The sequence below is a fragment of the Cryptomeria japonica genome, chromosome 2, assembly GCF_030272615.1.
Source record: "Cryptomeria japonica chromosome 2, Sugi_1.0, whole genome shotgun sequence".
Taxonomy (NCBI): Eukaryota; Viridiplantae; Streptophyta; class Pinopsida; order Cupressales; family Cupressaceae; genus Cryptomeria; species Cryptomeria japonica.
This window is the reverse complement of record NC_081406.1, coordinates 398,924,105-398,938,157: the sequence shown is the minus strand read 5'-3', so window position 1 is coordinate 398,938,157 and position 14,053 is coordinate 398,924,105. Positions and strand designations below refer to the sequence as shown.

The 14,053-nt window shown below is 35.8% G+C and overlaps 1 non-coding gene across 1 annotated transcript; it reads right to left on the bottom strand.

The window, feature by feature from the left end:
* Nucleotides 1-12,131: 12,131 nt before the first annotated feature.
* Nucleotides 12,132-12,203, bottom strand: TRNAT-AGU (transfer RNA threonine (anticodon AGU)). The gene has a single exon. It is a non-coding gene; the product is annotated as a tRNA-Thr (tRNA).
* Between the last annotated feature and the right edge of the window lie 1,850 nt (nucleotides 12,204-14,053).

Genomic DNA, 14,053 nt, shown 5'->3' with positions numbered 1-14,053 from the left:
AAACATGATGAGCTTAAGAAAAAGAATGTTTCTCTTTTTTCTAGTTATAATGAGTTATATAGAGAGAATGTAAAATTAAAGAAAGAAATAGCAACAAGAGATACCACCTCAATGATAGGACAATGACTTGAATATTTGCAAAAAATGAAAGAACTACAAAAAGTGAAGGATAATGTAGAAAATATGTAGCTAGAAATTAGAAAGGAAAAAGTTATGCAAATCATTAATAAAATGATGGGTAAATTGAATGAGGTACATGACTCATATTATTTTGTATTTTAGGTGTACACACAATTGGATGATATTCTTTCATTCTTTCAGCCATTGAACATCATGTGGTTTCCAAAAGCCACTATATTGAAAGAGATACTTTTAGCTATTAAGAATGCACCCTCTACATCCCAAATTGTGGGGACAACCTGAAAGAATTATAATACAATGATAAAGGAGCTTCCTCATGTGGAGAGTGAAGATAAATTATTGAAGGAGAAGATGGCATCTTTTAGGGGTCTGCAGAACTAGGATACCCCCAAGATTTTGACCAAGGACAACCAAATCAAATATTTGGACAAAAGGAATCTTGAGTTTGAAGAGTCAATTAATGAAGTATTGAATTCATTAGAGAAAGGGGACAACAATCAAAAGGATAATTATCATTTGATTATTGAAAAAATTGTTGAGATTGATTCTTTATACCATGCATTCATTGTATATGTTACAATTCTTCCTACCTACAAAATAAAAGAGGCTATGGGTAGGTTACAAGGTCTGAGAACCTTTAATTGGTCCACTATAGAGTAGATAGACAATTGGCATAAGAAGTATTGACAATTTTTCCTACCGCATCCAACCCTTGTTGTCATTATGGATGAATTGATTATGTGTTGCATTGATGTTTTTCATTGATGTCAATACTAGCTATTATGATTGGTTACAAATAGATAGGTTTTGGTTACCGATAGAATATCTAGTGTTACCGACAGAAGAAACTATCTGTTGGACACTTCCAGCATGTTTGGATCAATGGAGTATGTTTGATTTCATGTGTTACATGTTCCTTGAGCATATTTTGGTCAGTTGGTATTAACTTGGTAATCAGATGCTATCACACACTCTTGTAAACCCTTACCGAAATTGGTTTAAGGTTTTACCGGTAGAGATTTTACTGAGGAATCTTGATAGGATGCATAAGTGGTGTTGGTGCAGCTTCTAGATGGATTTTAGGATTCTGAAGATGTTCTTTGATTGTGTTTCAACTGCTTGAAGACATTGCTTTGGCATGGTGGACCTAGGATAGGTCTAATGCCTATCTAGGTTGTGGACTGGTATCATGTTAACATGTACTCTACATGTTACCGGGATGTTTCGAGATGTTCTATAAATTGGTTATTGTTGTTTTGGTCTTAAGTAGACATGGCATATCATTGTAATATGGATTCATGTAATGATCTTATTGTATTATCTTTTAGGTAGCCGACCTAATTGGTTTAGGCCTTAGGGTTGGTATAAAATGATGTAATATCTCATTGTAGATCATAAGATGAAAATGAAAAGATGTTTGTGGTCTTGAAATGCAATATCAAATGTGAAGGAGATTTGGTCGATCATAGGTGATCGATTTGGGATTAATGAAGAGGTCAAAGGCTTCTGGTATTGAGCTTAACCGGGACTATAATCAAGCATGCTAGATGCTATCTTTGGCAGTTCATTATTTTGGATTATTGTCCATTTATCTTGAGGTGATTATAACCTCTCTATAGTCAATGAGACTCTTTTGTAATGAGTAGTACGCTCTAGGCAGTGTGCCTTCCTGCATGTGCAGGCCCCTCATTGTATCACATGCTTTCTGTAGAAGTATCATCTGACTGTGGGTAGGCTTCCCACCATGGTTTTTCCCTTTCCAATTTTTCCACATACAAATCATGGTGTTATGTGGTATGGTTGGTTTGCATTGATTATCTGCTTAATTGTTAAGTTGTATTGTTTACCGATATCTGTTTCTGCTTTACCAGTACTTAATCTAGTTAAAGGTTATTAAGTGGATTAGATGATATAATCTGTTAACAATTGATTCACCTCCCCCCTCTCAGTTGCTCACCAGTTATCCTAACAACCCTAAGGAAATTTCAATTCTCTAGGATAGGGAATTAAACCCACAGCATCCTATTTGAGATATCAACAGTCTGAAGATAGGAAAACACAACAAAACCAGGCTTTAGCAAGCCTTCTTCACTTTGATCTCTACTTAATTCAGGAGGGTAGATATGCCTAGCATGCTTTTGAACTTTATAGTCATACAGGTTCACAATGGTAGATATTTCTCAGCTATGAAGGGATTTTTATAATTACTTTGTACATTTCCCTAATCCCTCAAACCTAGCAATTTGGTTGAGAACATGATTTATGCACTACTCCAAAGGCACAAGGGGAATACCAAGAACACTTAATGCAATTTGTCCCTCAAGAAAATATTTGAAGTAGGAAATAAAAGAAAGGAAATCAATCATAAGAGATGCTTGATTCTTAAACAAATTCATAAGTGGCTTTTGCAATCCAGTGTACATTCAAGGAAACATAATCACACACACAAATTAAAAGAAGTAACCCACATTATAAAATGACTCGAGGTAGGGAATTTTCAGAGTGCTAATGCCTAACATTAACATAATTCCATCAATTAATTGCATCAACCATTTTTGTTAACCCACTTGACAATTCCTAAATTTAATGTTATTAAAAAATAGAATTTAACTCCCTCCTCGAGGGAGACCCATGAGCACAATCACACATTGATAAGAAAATACTAGGAGAAACCAACAACATCCTTAATATTTCGATTCATAGAATTTTAGAAAACACAAATGGAGATAGTATATGCAATTACTAAATAAATCTATCAATTACTAGTTGAAGATTACAATATGGAAGGATAATTCTTTTCCCCTATGAATCTTTCTAAAACCCTCAAATTTACAAAGTCTTTCTTCTACCCACCTAGAATACTATTGATGTGAGTTTTGAGTTTGCTCAACATTCATAAACTCTTTCTCTCAACCATGAGTTTATGTTCTTGAAAGGTTTAGGACACCTAGACCTCAAGGTTTGAGACGTCTTTTAAGACCCTATGGTTCTGCTTAGTAGTATACATCAAAATTTTTTATATAAGGGGATTCTGATTAGTTTCTTTAAGATAACCTAGTTTTTGCGTTCTCTATAGGATTATTTTTATTATAGTTCACAATTTTCTAGATTCTTTAAAATAAAGACAAACAAAATGCATTTAAATGCTGAAATGAATTCTGATATCCTAAGTTAGTATCTCAATACATGCCTTTCTGAAATAACCAGTAATGATAAAGAACAATCTTACAAATAACTAGAAATATTGTCTCGATTATCTATAAAACTGTGTGATTCATAAATGAAACACTAATTTAAACAAAGCCAGAGATATAACACACCAGAAATCTGCATAGAGTTATATTTTACTTTATACAAAACAATGAAGTACAATCACATATCATCAGCTATAAGTCCTTTAGACCTTATCATCACTATTACTTGCAAATAATAGACACTATTGAAATAAATATTTTGTAAGAGAAACAAGAAAAGAGGCTTGAACTTATCAGAGCTCTCACAAGTCTACAAATCTCAAACTATTTTCAACATGAACATCTTTCTGCTTTTATAGCAGATTCTTAGAAAAAGGACAAAATATTGACATCTCAGCATCATTCCTGCTCCTGGTCAATGTTTGACTTTTCTTTCGACTCATAAGTCTCTAGTTGTTGCTCCCAATACTGTTGAAGACTTGTCAAAATTTGGGCCATTTCTTTGCTTTTAGATTGCTTTACGGTGGACAAAGTGTATTCTTGCACTTGGCATTTTACCTGCATAGGCTCTGTGTTATGATCTTCTTCGAAAACATTGTCTTCATATTGTCTTTCCAAACTTTGGATTTGTCCTATGTCTCTTAAGACCCATGAATCTATTGGAATGATCTGATACCGACAATAAACTGATAGGGGGGTGAATCAATTTACTCACAAGTACAACAATTAATTTAGTTATAAACCTTATATGGGAGCATAACACAATGAAAGATATATCATGACAACACAACACACATAACACCAATATTTTGACATGGAAAACCTAGAAAGGGAAAAACCACGGTGGGAAACCCTACCCATAATCAAATGAATACTCTACAGTAGTATTATGAATAATTAGAATGAGGTTTGGACTTGTAGAAAAGGCCAACAGCCTAGAGTGCATTTCTCATCACAAAGGGAAGTCTCATTGACTTACACAAACATCAGACTACAATCCAAAACGAATGAATTGTGAAAGTAGCATCTCCTAATTCTTGATACAGTTCTGGTTAAGCACAAATGTCTACCCTACATTACAAAACCTTTCCAACCTTCACTTGAATGATATGACTTTATTTGCACATAATAATTTCTCTGATAATGCAAACATAACCATCACAAAAACCATCCTATGTCAATTTCATGAATAAGTCATCTATAAATATAAATCGTCAACCTTATTGACAAGGTTAGCTAAACCCAAAATCCATAATTATAAAAATCACATTACATAATACCATCGAACCAATATTATTATTTACATTACATAGAATGGACCTAAATCAAGTATTCAAATAATTATATCCACTAGAGATTCCACTAAGACCAAAATCCAACACGCTTCACCAACTAGTAGAAATTAGCAGTGAAATAACAGAAAGTTTAAGAGGATCCAAATAGGACCATCATAACAAGACGCCATCCAATGAAAAGTCACCAAATGCTTGAAACATGATCAAGAAACACCTTCAGCATGATAGAAACTGATTCCATAAGCTGGACCCAAAATCCACTAACCAAGTCACCAAATAATGCATACCGGTAAAGCTAATCGGGATAGCAGAGTCAAGCCGGTAAAGCCAGAAACTAGCAGGTAATGGTAAATACCAAAAGAGATAAAATTCAAAGAACCGAATCATGAACCAATAGAATATAGAAAGCATATAACCATCCATAGTAAAGATCCAAAACTAATTTCAGAGATCTAATCATACCGGATCAGAATCATAGCCAAAACCAAGAAGATCACCAAGACTAATCGGGATAGATCCAACCAGGATACAATGTTGACATCAATGACAACACTTAACCAAATCCAACATATTGCCAATAGAATCTACATCTCTACCTAACTTCGATGCACTCCTGTTCCATTCATCTTTGAACTCCTCTAATATTGCATCTTCACCCACCTCGATTACATCCTCTACCAATCCTCCCATTAGAATTTCAATGATTTTGTCATTTTGGTGTTGGGCCTCTACCACATCCTTTTTTTCTTCTTGCAACTTCTCTATTCCTTTTCACAAACTATTTATTTGCTAAGTATTGACTGTTCTTCCGATTTTCACTTGAGGCAATTGCTCCGTAGTCAATATCTGTTGGTCAATGATTTCCTCCATCATCTAGAAATATGATGTTTCTACTTTAATATGTGCCAACAATTCTCCATATGCCTTTTGGGCCTTATCAATCCTCTTAATAAATTTCCCCCAAGTGGTATATCTATCTATCGCCAGTTTTAGTGAAGCTTTGGCCTATTCTAGTACTTTCTCGGTCCAGTCATCCATCAGTTCGGCCTTTCTTCTTAGCAAATCTACTGCTTCAACTTCTTCTTGAGACACCAATACTGGATGAGATAGGATTTTCTGTGGAGTTTCTCCCCTTTTCGTAATCCCTTTTATAAAATTTACCAACTGATCTATATGCATTTTATGCTCTTTTATCTTTCTTTCATCCATTTTCATTCTCTCTTCCATCAGGGCGACTCCTTCTTTGGTGACTCTCATCGTTTCTGCTCTAGATGGGTTTCCCAACTAAATCATACTTTTTTAATACTCCTGATCTATTGGTTCTTCCTCGCCCTCTCTGATTACAAGTTTTGTGATATGCAATTCTCATTCTCCTTTGGGATTCACCTGGGTAGTGTATTGGACTTTAACCAGTTTTCTTTTCTTTATGTAGGGTGCACCTGATAGTAAACTATTGAAATCAAGTGGAATTACCTCTATCGTCCCACTAGGATTTTTCTATTGCTTTAACCATTTGGGCATATTCCCACCTTTTAAATTTACTATGCTCACCATTTTTATTATGGTTCTCTCCTTTTCTACTTTCTTGCTCATTTATGACTCCTTTGTATCCTGATCTCTCCCTTCTCGTTTATCAAGGTTATCCTCTATTTTCACCCGTAGGGATTCTCCTTCATCTTGCTCCTTTCCTTTTTGTTGTTGGTCCCCACTATTGGTTTTTTTTACAGGTTCATTTAACCCTCAGCCTCCATCTTTTCTTTCCTTGCTGGGATTTTCTTTCTACCAAGATACCAGGACCTCTTGAAGCGGAACTTCAAAATTCTATGGTTCTTCTTGATGCAGGGGTGTCATTGCTTTGAGGTGCGAGACTTCTTGCACTTCTTCATCGCCATCTCTTACCTATTTTTCATTTTCTTCCACTACTCACATCTCCGCAATCTCTTCCACATTTTTTTTTTGATTTTCCTTGTGGAATGTTGGAATTTCTTCTACTCGCTCTGCATCACAAGTCTCATCCACTCCATGTTGTATATCATTTTCCTTTGTGGTGCCTTCCTCAGATTCTCTTGATCCTTCCAAGTTTATCGCTTGGTCCATCATAGATTTTTTTGTCGATGCCTCTACTACATACACTGGATTTTGCAGCGATTTTCCCTATTCCATCTTATTTTGCAATTCTTCTAAGTTTCCCTTGTGGTGTTTTTCCAGCACCTGATTCAGGTCATCATACAATCTTGGATCTTCCTTAGGTCTGACCCCCACTAGCCTAATTATGTCACCCAAGGTGTTGTTGACTGATGGAGGGGATGCAAACAACTATGCAATGGATTGAGACACATTTATGGGAATGGCAATGGCTTCTCTTGGTACATTTCTTTCTGCATTTCAACCCTTTCTCCTTGCATGACAGTTTGCATTGTTTTTCTACCTTGATCTTGCAACTCTTTCCCTTTTCTTCTGGCCAACATATTCAAGTTCGCATCGGTGGTGACTATCTTGAATCCTCCTTGTTCTATCTCTTATGCTTCCATGGTACCCAATTCTATGATTTTAGCCATATTTATACTTCTTTTGTGAACTAGAAAGTGTGCATTTTTCTCGGTATCCTTTCTTTTTCTCTTCCTCTTTATGGTGAGCTTTGTTCCTTTTTGCACCAACTTTGGTTTACATGCCTCTAGCCATTTCTTTGTCACTTCCAAGAGAGTTTGATTCACTTGGTCCATTGAGACCAATTCTGGTTCATTTGGTGCATGTTCTACCACTTGTTTTTTATCCACATTATGTGCCATGTAATCCGACCTCAAGATTTCTTCATCATCTTTAGTTGTCTCTGGGGGTACTTCGATCCCTATTTTGGCCAGTCCTAACTACCTTATTTGTGCCAATGTTAACCTTTGGTAATATTTTCTCTTTCTTACTTCTATTTCATCCTTGCAATCCACCAGTATCTTCTATATCTAGGATGTGTTTGAATCTTCTAGAAATATACCTTTATATCCCTTGCAAAGAGTCATAATCTTTCAATGTGTACTAGAAGTATTGTAGATGCTTGGTCAATAGGTCTTCCTCTACTTTCTTTGCATTTTGCACTAATTCACATCCAAATTGTCTAATATTTACAAGGAATTTAAACCCTAGTTTTCAGTGGGAACTCAGATAATTATCGTGGAATTCCACCATTTGTCTGCAAAATTTAGTTAACCATGCCCAAACTGAAGGGTACCTTGGCAACTTGAAGAGTTTTCTTGAAAATCCATGTGCCCAAAAGTATGACCATATGGGGAATTGTATATACCATCCACCATAACACAAGATCACTTTTCTTGATTCTTCTGGCACCCTTTCACCAAGTCTTCCCTCTAATTCTCGAGCAAGCTTCATGATAAAGTAGTCATTAACTTCTTTATGATAGAACATAGATTCTTTCTTCTCTAGTTGTGGGAAATACACATGTACTAGGTTTCGTCCTGCCTCTATTCCTAAAAGACCTACATTGTTCAGCACTTGAATGTTTACTTTTACTACATGTGCATATACCATGTATGAGGACATGTAAAAGTTTCATGAAGTTTCCTCTATGGCATGGTATATGGAGTCACTAATGAATTGAGCCCAATCATAAGTTCCCTTATTTTGTCTCAAACTTTGGATGTAAGTGAACATTCACTCATGAAATATGTCATTGATCTCCAATTCGGCTATCCTATTGAGATAGCTAGGAATTCCAATATACACATCTGGGTGCATTTCAGTTCTTAATACCAGAGTGGGCAACTTTGCTAGTATTTTTCCTTATTTCCTGATGTACCACTCTTCATGTATTGTTTTCTTGCATGCTAAACTTAACTCCTAAAATTTATTTTCTACTTGGACTATGCTTCTCTATATCCATCCTTCTGGGGTGAGAATCCCAAGGAGTTCTTTTTGTAAGGAAGTTAAGTAGCAGAACAACTTCGTACACTAACCTTCAGAGGAGGATAATGCAAAAACTTTTACAAATTGTCACAACAGTTACAAAAAATAGAAATAGATATAATAACATTCAAATTATAACACAGTGATTTACGTGGGGAAAATATTTTTAGGAGAAAAACCCCACACTCTAAAAATTGCCCAATATATTATTCCACAATCAAAATAGATTACAATATACTTGCAGAAAAAGCTGTTTGTAGGAGTACCACTAATCATAGATTCAGAGGTAACTCAATAACTATAAGACTCTTGCACAACCTCTATCTTGTGAACCTCATATATAGGAGATAAAATACAAGAAACCATCAAACGGTATTACAAAACCATGGGCTAAAACCATCCAATAAGGTGTAGCCGACCTTATCTCCCTTCTAGATTCCCTATAATGTGTCCCTCTCTTTTTACAACTCATTTATGTGTTTGATGTATTTTATATTTCCTATTTCAAGAGTAAAAACTTCTAGAAGCCATAACTTGAGAATTGTGTGTCCTATTGACGAACCGTTTGAAGCACTAGAAAGATCGTGAAGTTCTCTATTGCCTCATAAACCGCTATGCCATTTGCACCCACTTTTTAGGGAATTTAAAGGCCTCTAAAGTCATCACAATCAAATTTAAACCTTTCATTGGACCCCTGCAAAATGGAAAATTTAATATCTTCAAAACTAGCTGTGATCTTGCAACGTAACTTTACCAGAATGCTTATCTAGCCAACTAGAAGGTTCGGGGTGAATTTCACACCATTTCATGCTCAAATGAAAACTTACTATAAATAGTAACCTTGTGTAAATGCAAGGTTGAGACACAATTTTCCCAACAAATCTCCCACTTGTCAAATACCTTGCAAGAGCAAAGGGAGTATCAACACAATCAATCAATTGCTAGTGGCCATGAGGCCCATAGACTCTAAGCACCATCTGAACTTCTCTGTGCTCACATCCTTAGTTAAAGAATCTACAACATTCATCAAAGTTTATACCTTAACTAGATTCACCCTACCATCTTTGACCATATCTCTGACAAAATGATATTGAACATCAATGTACTTGATCCAGGCATAAAATGTCGGGTTCTTAGCTAGGTAGATCACACTCTGACTATCACAACAAACTGTCATGACTCCTTGTTTTATTCCAATGTCTGAACAAAATCTCTTAAGACAAATGGCCTCTTTACAAGCATGAATAGCTTCCATATACTCTTCTTCAGCAGTGGACAAATCAACCATAACTTGTCGCTTACTCATCCAACTAATTGGACCACCAAATAAAGTAAACACATAAGCACTGGTGGATTTTCTACTATCATTATCACTTGCCTAGTTTGAATCCACATAACCATGAATATCAAGAAAAATCACATCTCCAACTGAGTTACCATAATAAAACAAAGAATACTTGGAGTTACCCTTCAAATATATGAAGACTCTTTTGACTGCATCCCAACGAACTCTACCAGGATTAGACATATATCTAGACAAAAATCCCATTGCTTGGGCAATTTCTGGTCTAGTATAGACCATAGCATACATCAAACTTCCAACTGCACTTTGGTAAGGCACACTGCTCATGTCTTCTATCTCAAATGGGGATGTAGGACAATCTGAAATAGATAAGTTCTTTCCAACTATAAAAGGAATACACAATGGTCTACAATCCTGCATGTTGAACCTCTATAACATTGAATTCACATACTTACTCTGGCTTAGCCATATCTTTCTATTCACTCTATCTCTTCTAATTTCCATCCCAAGAATGTGTTTTTCTACACCAAGATCTTTCATTTCAAATTTAGTAGCAAGCTGAGACTTTAGTTCTGAAATTATACCTTTCCCTTTACCAATGAATAACACATCATCAACATACAATGTAATGTATAGGAAACGATCACCATCAGTTTTATAATAAACATAGTGATCTGATTTAGAATGCTCAAATCCCAAACTCAACACATATGTATCAAATTTTTGGTACCACATCTTAAGACTTTGTTTGAAGCCATACATGGATTTCTTTAATTTATAGACCAAATTACTTTTACCTTTCACCACATAGTGCTCTGGCTATGTCATATAAATATCCTCCTCTAAATCATAAGCAACAACAATAGAAAGCAAAAATCTAATGGATGTCATTTTGGCAATAGTAGAAAATATCTCACCATAATCAACACCCTCAACCTAAGAGTAGCCTTTTGCAACCAACCTTTCTTTATACTTCTCAATGCTTCCATCTAAACCAATCTTTTTCTCAAACACCCATTTGCAACCAACAGGCTTTTGTCCTTCAGGAAATGGTACAAGATCCCATGTATAATTATTTTTCAAGGCTACCATTTCTTCTTCCATAGCAATCTTCTAGTATTCTACATCATTCATACCTAATGCGTCTTCTACAGATTTTAGTTCATCTATATTAGTATTCAAAGAAAAAATATATCTCCAATCATCAGGTGAATACCTTTTAGGTGGTTGTCTATGTCTTGTAGACATTCAAACAAGCTGAGTTGGATTTTATTCTTCCTCTTCTGAAGATTCAGGGCTAGATGAGCTCTCCTCAACTTCTTGCCTATCTAGGGATCTCAATTCAACTCTTTTAGGTGTAGAAGGAAATTGAATCATACCTTCCTTTTTAGTCTATTATGGCTGGAATGTAACAGAAGGAGACTTAATTTCTCTAAAAATAACACTTCTACTATGAATTACCTTTTGTGCAATAGGGTCCCAAAGCTTGTATCCTTTCACACCATAACTATACCCGATGAAGATACATTTCACAGCCTGGTTCTCCAACTTTGTCTACTTCTCCTTTGGCACATGTGCATATACCTCACAACCAAAAACTCTAAGATATCTCAATGAAGGCTTGTGACCTGACCATGCTTCCATAGGTTTTTTATCAACAAGGGCTGATGTAGGAGACCTTTTAATTAGGTAGCAAGACGTGGCAATAACTTCAGCCCAAAAATTTTTGTTCTAGACCAACACCACTCAACATACTCCTAGCCTTCTCCATCAGTGTCATGTTCATTCTTTCTGCAACTCCATTCTATTGTGGATAATACAAAGTTGTCTTCTATTTGTTAATGCCATAGTCTTTACAAAATCTATCAAAATCATTAGAGCAAAGTTCTCCACCATTATCAGTCTTAAAACTTTTAATATTCTTTCCAGTCTACAACTCAACCATTGCTCTAACTTCTTTAAATTGACTGAAAAATTTAGATTTACTCTTTAGAAAATATACTCATGTCCTTCTACTAAAATAATCAATAAATGAAACATAATATGTGGATTTTCCAATTGAAGTAACATCTACATGTTGAGACATGGACCAACTAGGACTCGAACCTACGACCTTCCATACACTGTTGGAGTGCTCTACCACTGAGCTATTGGCCCCTCTTGGACTAGTCCATTGTTGGTTTGGGTGTGGCTTATTTCCAACACCAACACCCCCCTTAAGCTACACCTCTCATGTGATTGGGGCTCCTAGCCTGAACCTGGCTCTGATACCATGTTGAGGCATGGACCAGCTAGGACTCAAACCTAGGACCTTCCATATACTGATGGAGTGCTCTACCACTGAGCTACTGGCCCCTCTTGGACCAGTCCATCGTCAGTCTAGGTGTGTCTTATTTCCAACACCAACACTATAGGACCAAACACATGAGAATGAATAAGATCCAAAACACCACAAGTTTTATGAGAACTCGAGTAAAACTAAACACGGTTTTATTTTCCATAAATGCAATGCTCACAGAAATTAAAGTAAAGATAACAATCATTCAAACCTTCAACAAGGTTTTTATTTTTCAAGGTCCTTAGACCCTTTTCTCCAATGTGGCCAAGCCTTTGGTGCCATAGCATAGTCTTCTTTGCAAGTAACTTTTCTTTAGAAGAAAGAGCACCCTTAGGTACCCAAAATCCATTTCCATCTGTTGAAGGTGAAACCCTCAAATATTCCACAGATTTACTTTTTACAGAAGTGTTATTACACTCAATAGTGTATGTGTCTAGCTTATACAAAGTGTCAAACCTGACACCTCTAGCAATTACCATAGCACCCTTAATCATCTTACATCCTACTTCAGAAAAGACTACCTGCACACTCGCATCTATCAGTTTTCTCATAGATAACAAATTTTCATTTAAACGAGGGATATGCAACACAAAATTAATCCTTTTTATTCTACCATAAAAAACCTGATTCTAACTTTACCTCGACCAAAAATGTCTAAATGTGAATCATCACCCAAGTACACCTACCTCCATTAAATTATTCATATTTAGAAAACCAATCTCTATTAGTGGTCATAATTCTCCTGAGTCACCAAAGCTACAATAAATGCATCACCATCTTCCTTCTCAGATTCAGAATCAATATTCATCTTTTTCTTCTTCTTTTCTTCTTTGCAGTCCTTGCAGATGTGACCTACTTTACTGCAATTCCAACGAATGACTTTGGACTTTCCAAGAGATTCTATCTCCCTCTCGATTTGGACTTATCACGCTTCTCATTCTTCTTGCCTTTATCCTTTGGTATTCCATGAACAGTTAAGGATTCCTTTGAACTGTGGGATACCTTCCTTTGCATCTCTTCACCAAGTAGAGCACCCACTACATCTTTAGACTTCAAAACAACAAAATTACTACCGATATCCATAACAAGAGAATCCCATGAATCAGGCAAAGAACAAAGCAAGATCTTGCATTTCTCCTCTTTGTTCATCTAAATACCGACATATACTAATTTAGCCACCAACATATTGAATGCTTCCAGGTGGTCTGCAGCTCATTCAACCTCTTCCATCTTCCAGGAATACAATTTCTTCCTCAAGAAAATCTGATTTAATAAAGATTTCTCTTGATACATTTTACCAAGCTTAGTCCATAGCTTCTTTGTAGTGTTTTCTTCATGGACATTGATCTGAACAGAGTCTACTAGGTACAGTCTGATTAGACCCTTGGCTTTTTGGTCAATAACATCATACTAAGTTGTCGCAGTAGGATCTGAGGGCCTTTGGATATTCACATCAACAACATCCCATAGATCTCGATCTATTAGCAAATCTTCCATCTTCAGCTTCCACATCTCAAAATTTATTCCATTAAAATTTTCCACCTCTATCTTCCCTGACAAACTTGCCATCTGAAAATTCATCCAACAAGATCAAAAAGTGTCTTTTGCACAAGCTCCCACTCAAATCTGGATTAGTTGAAAAAACCCAACAACCCACAACTGAAACCAAAGGTGATCAAGCTCTGAACAACTTGTAAGGAAGTTAAGTAGTAGAACAACTTCCTACACTAACCTTGAGAGGAGGATAATGTAAAAACTTTTACAAATCATCACAATAGTTACAGAAAATACAAATAGATATAATAACTTTCAAACCATAACACAGTGATTTACATGGGGAAAACCCTTTCGGGAGAAAAACTCCACA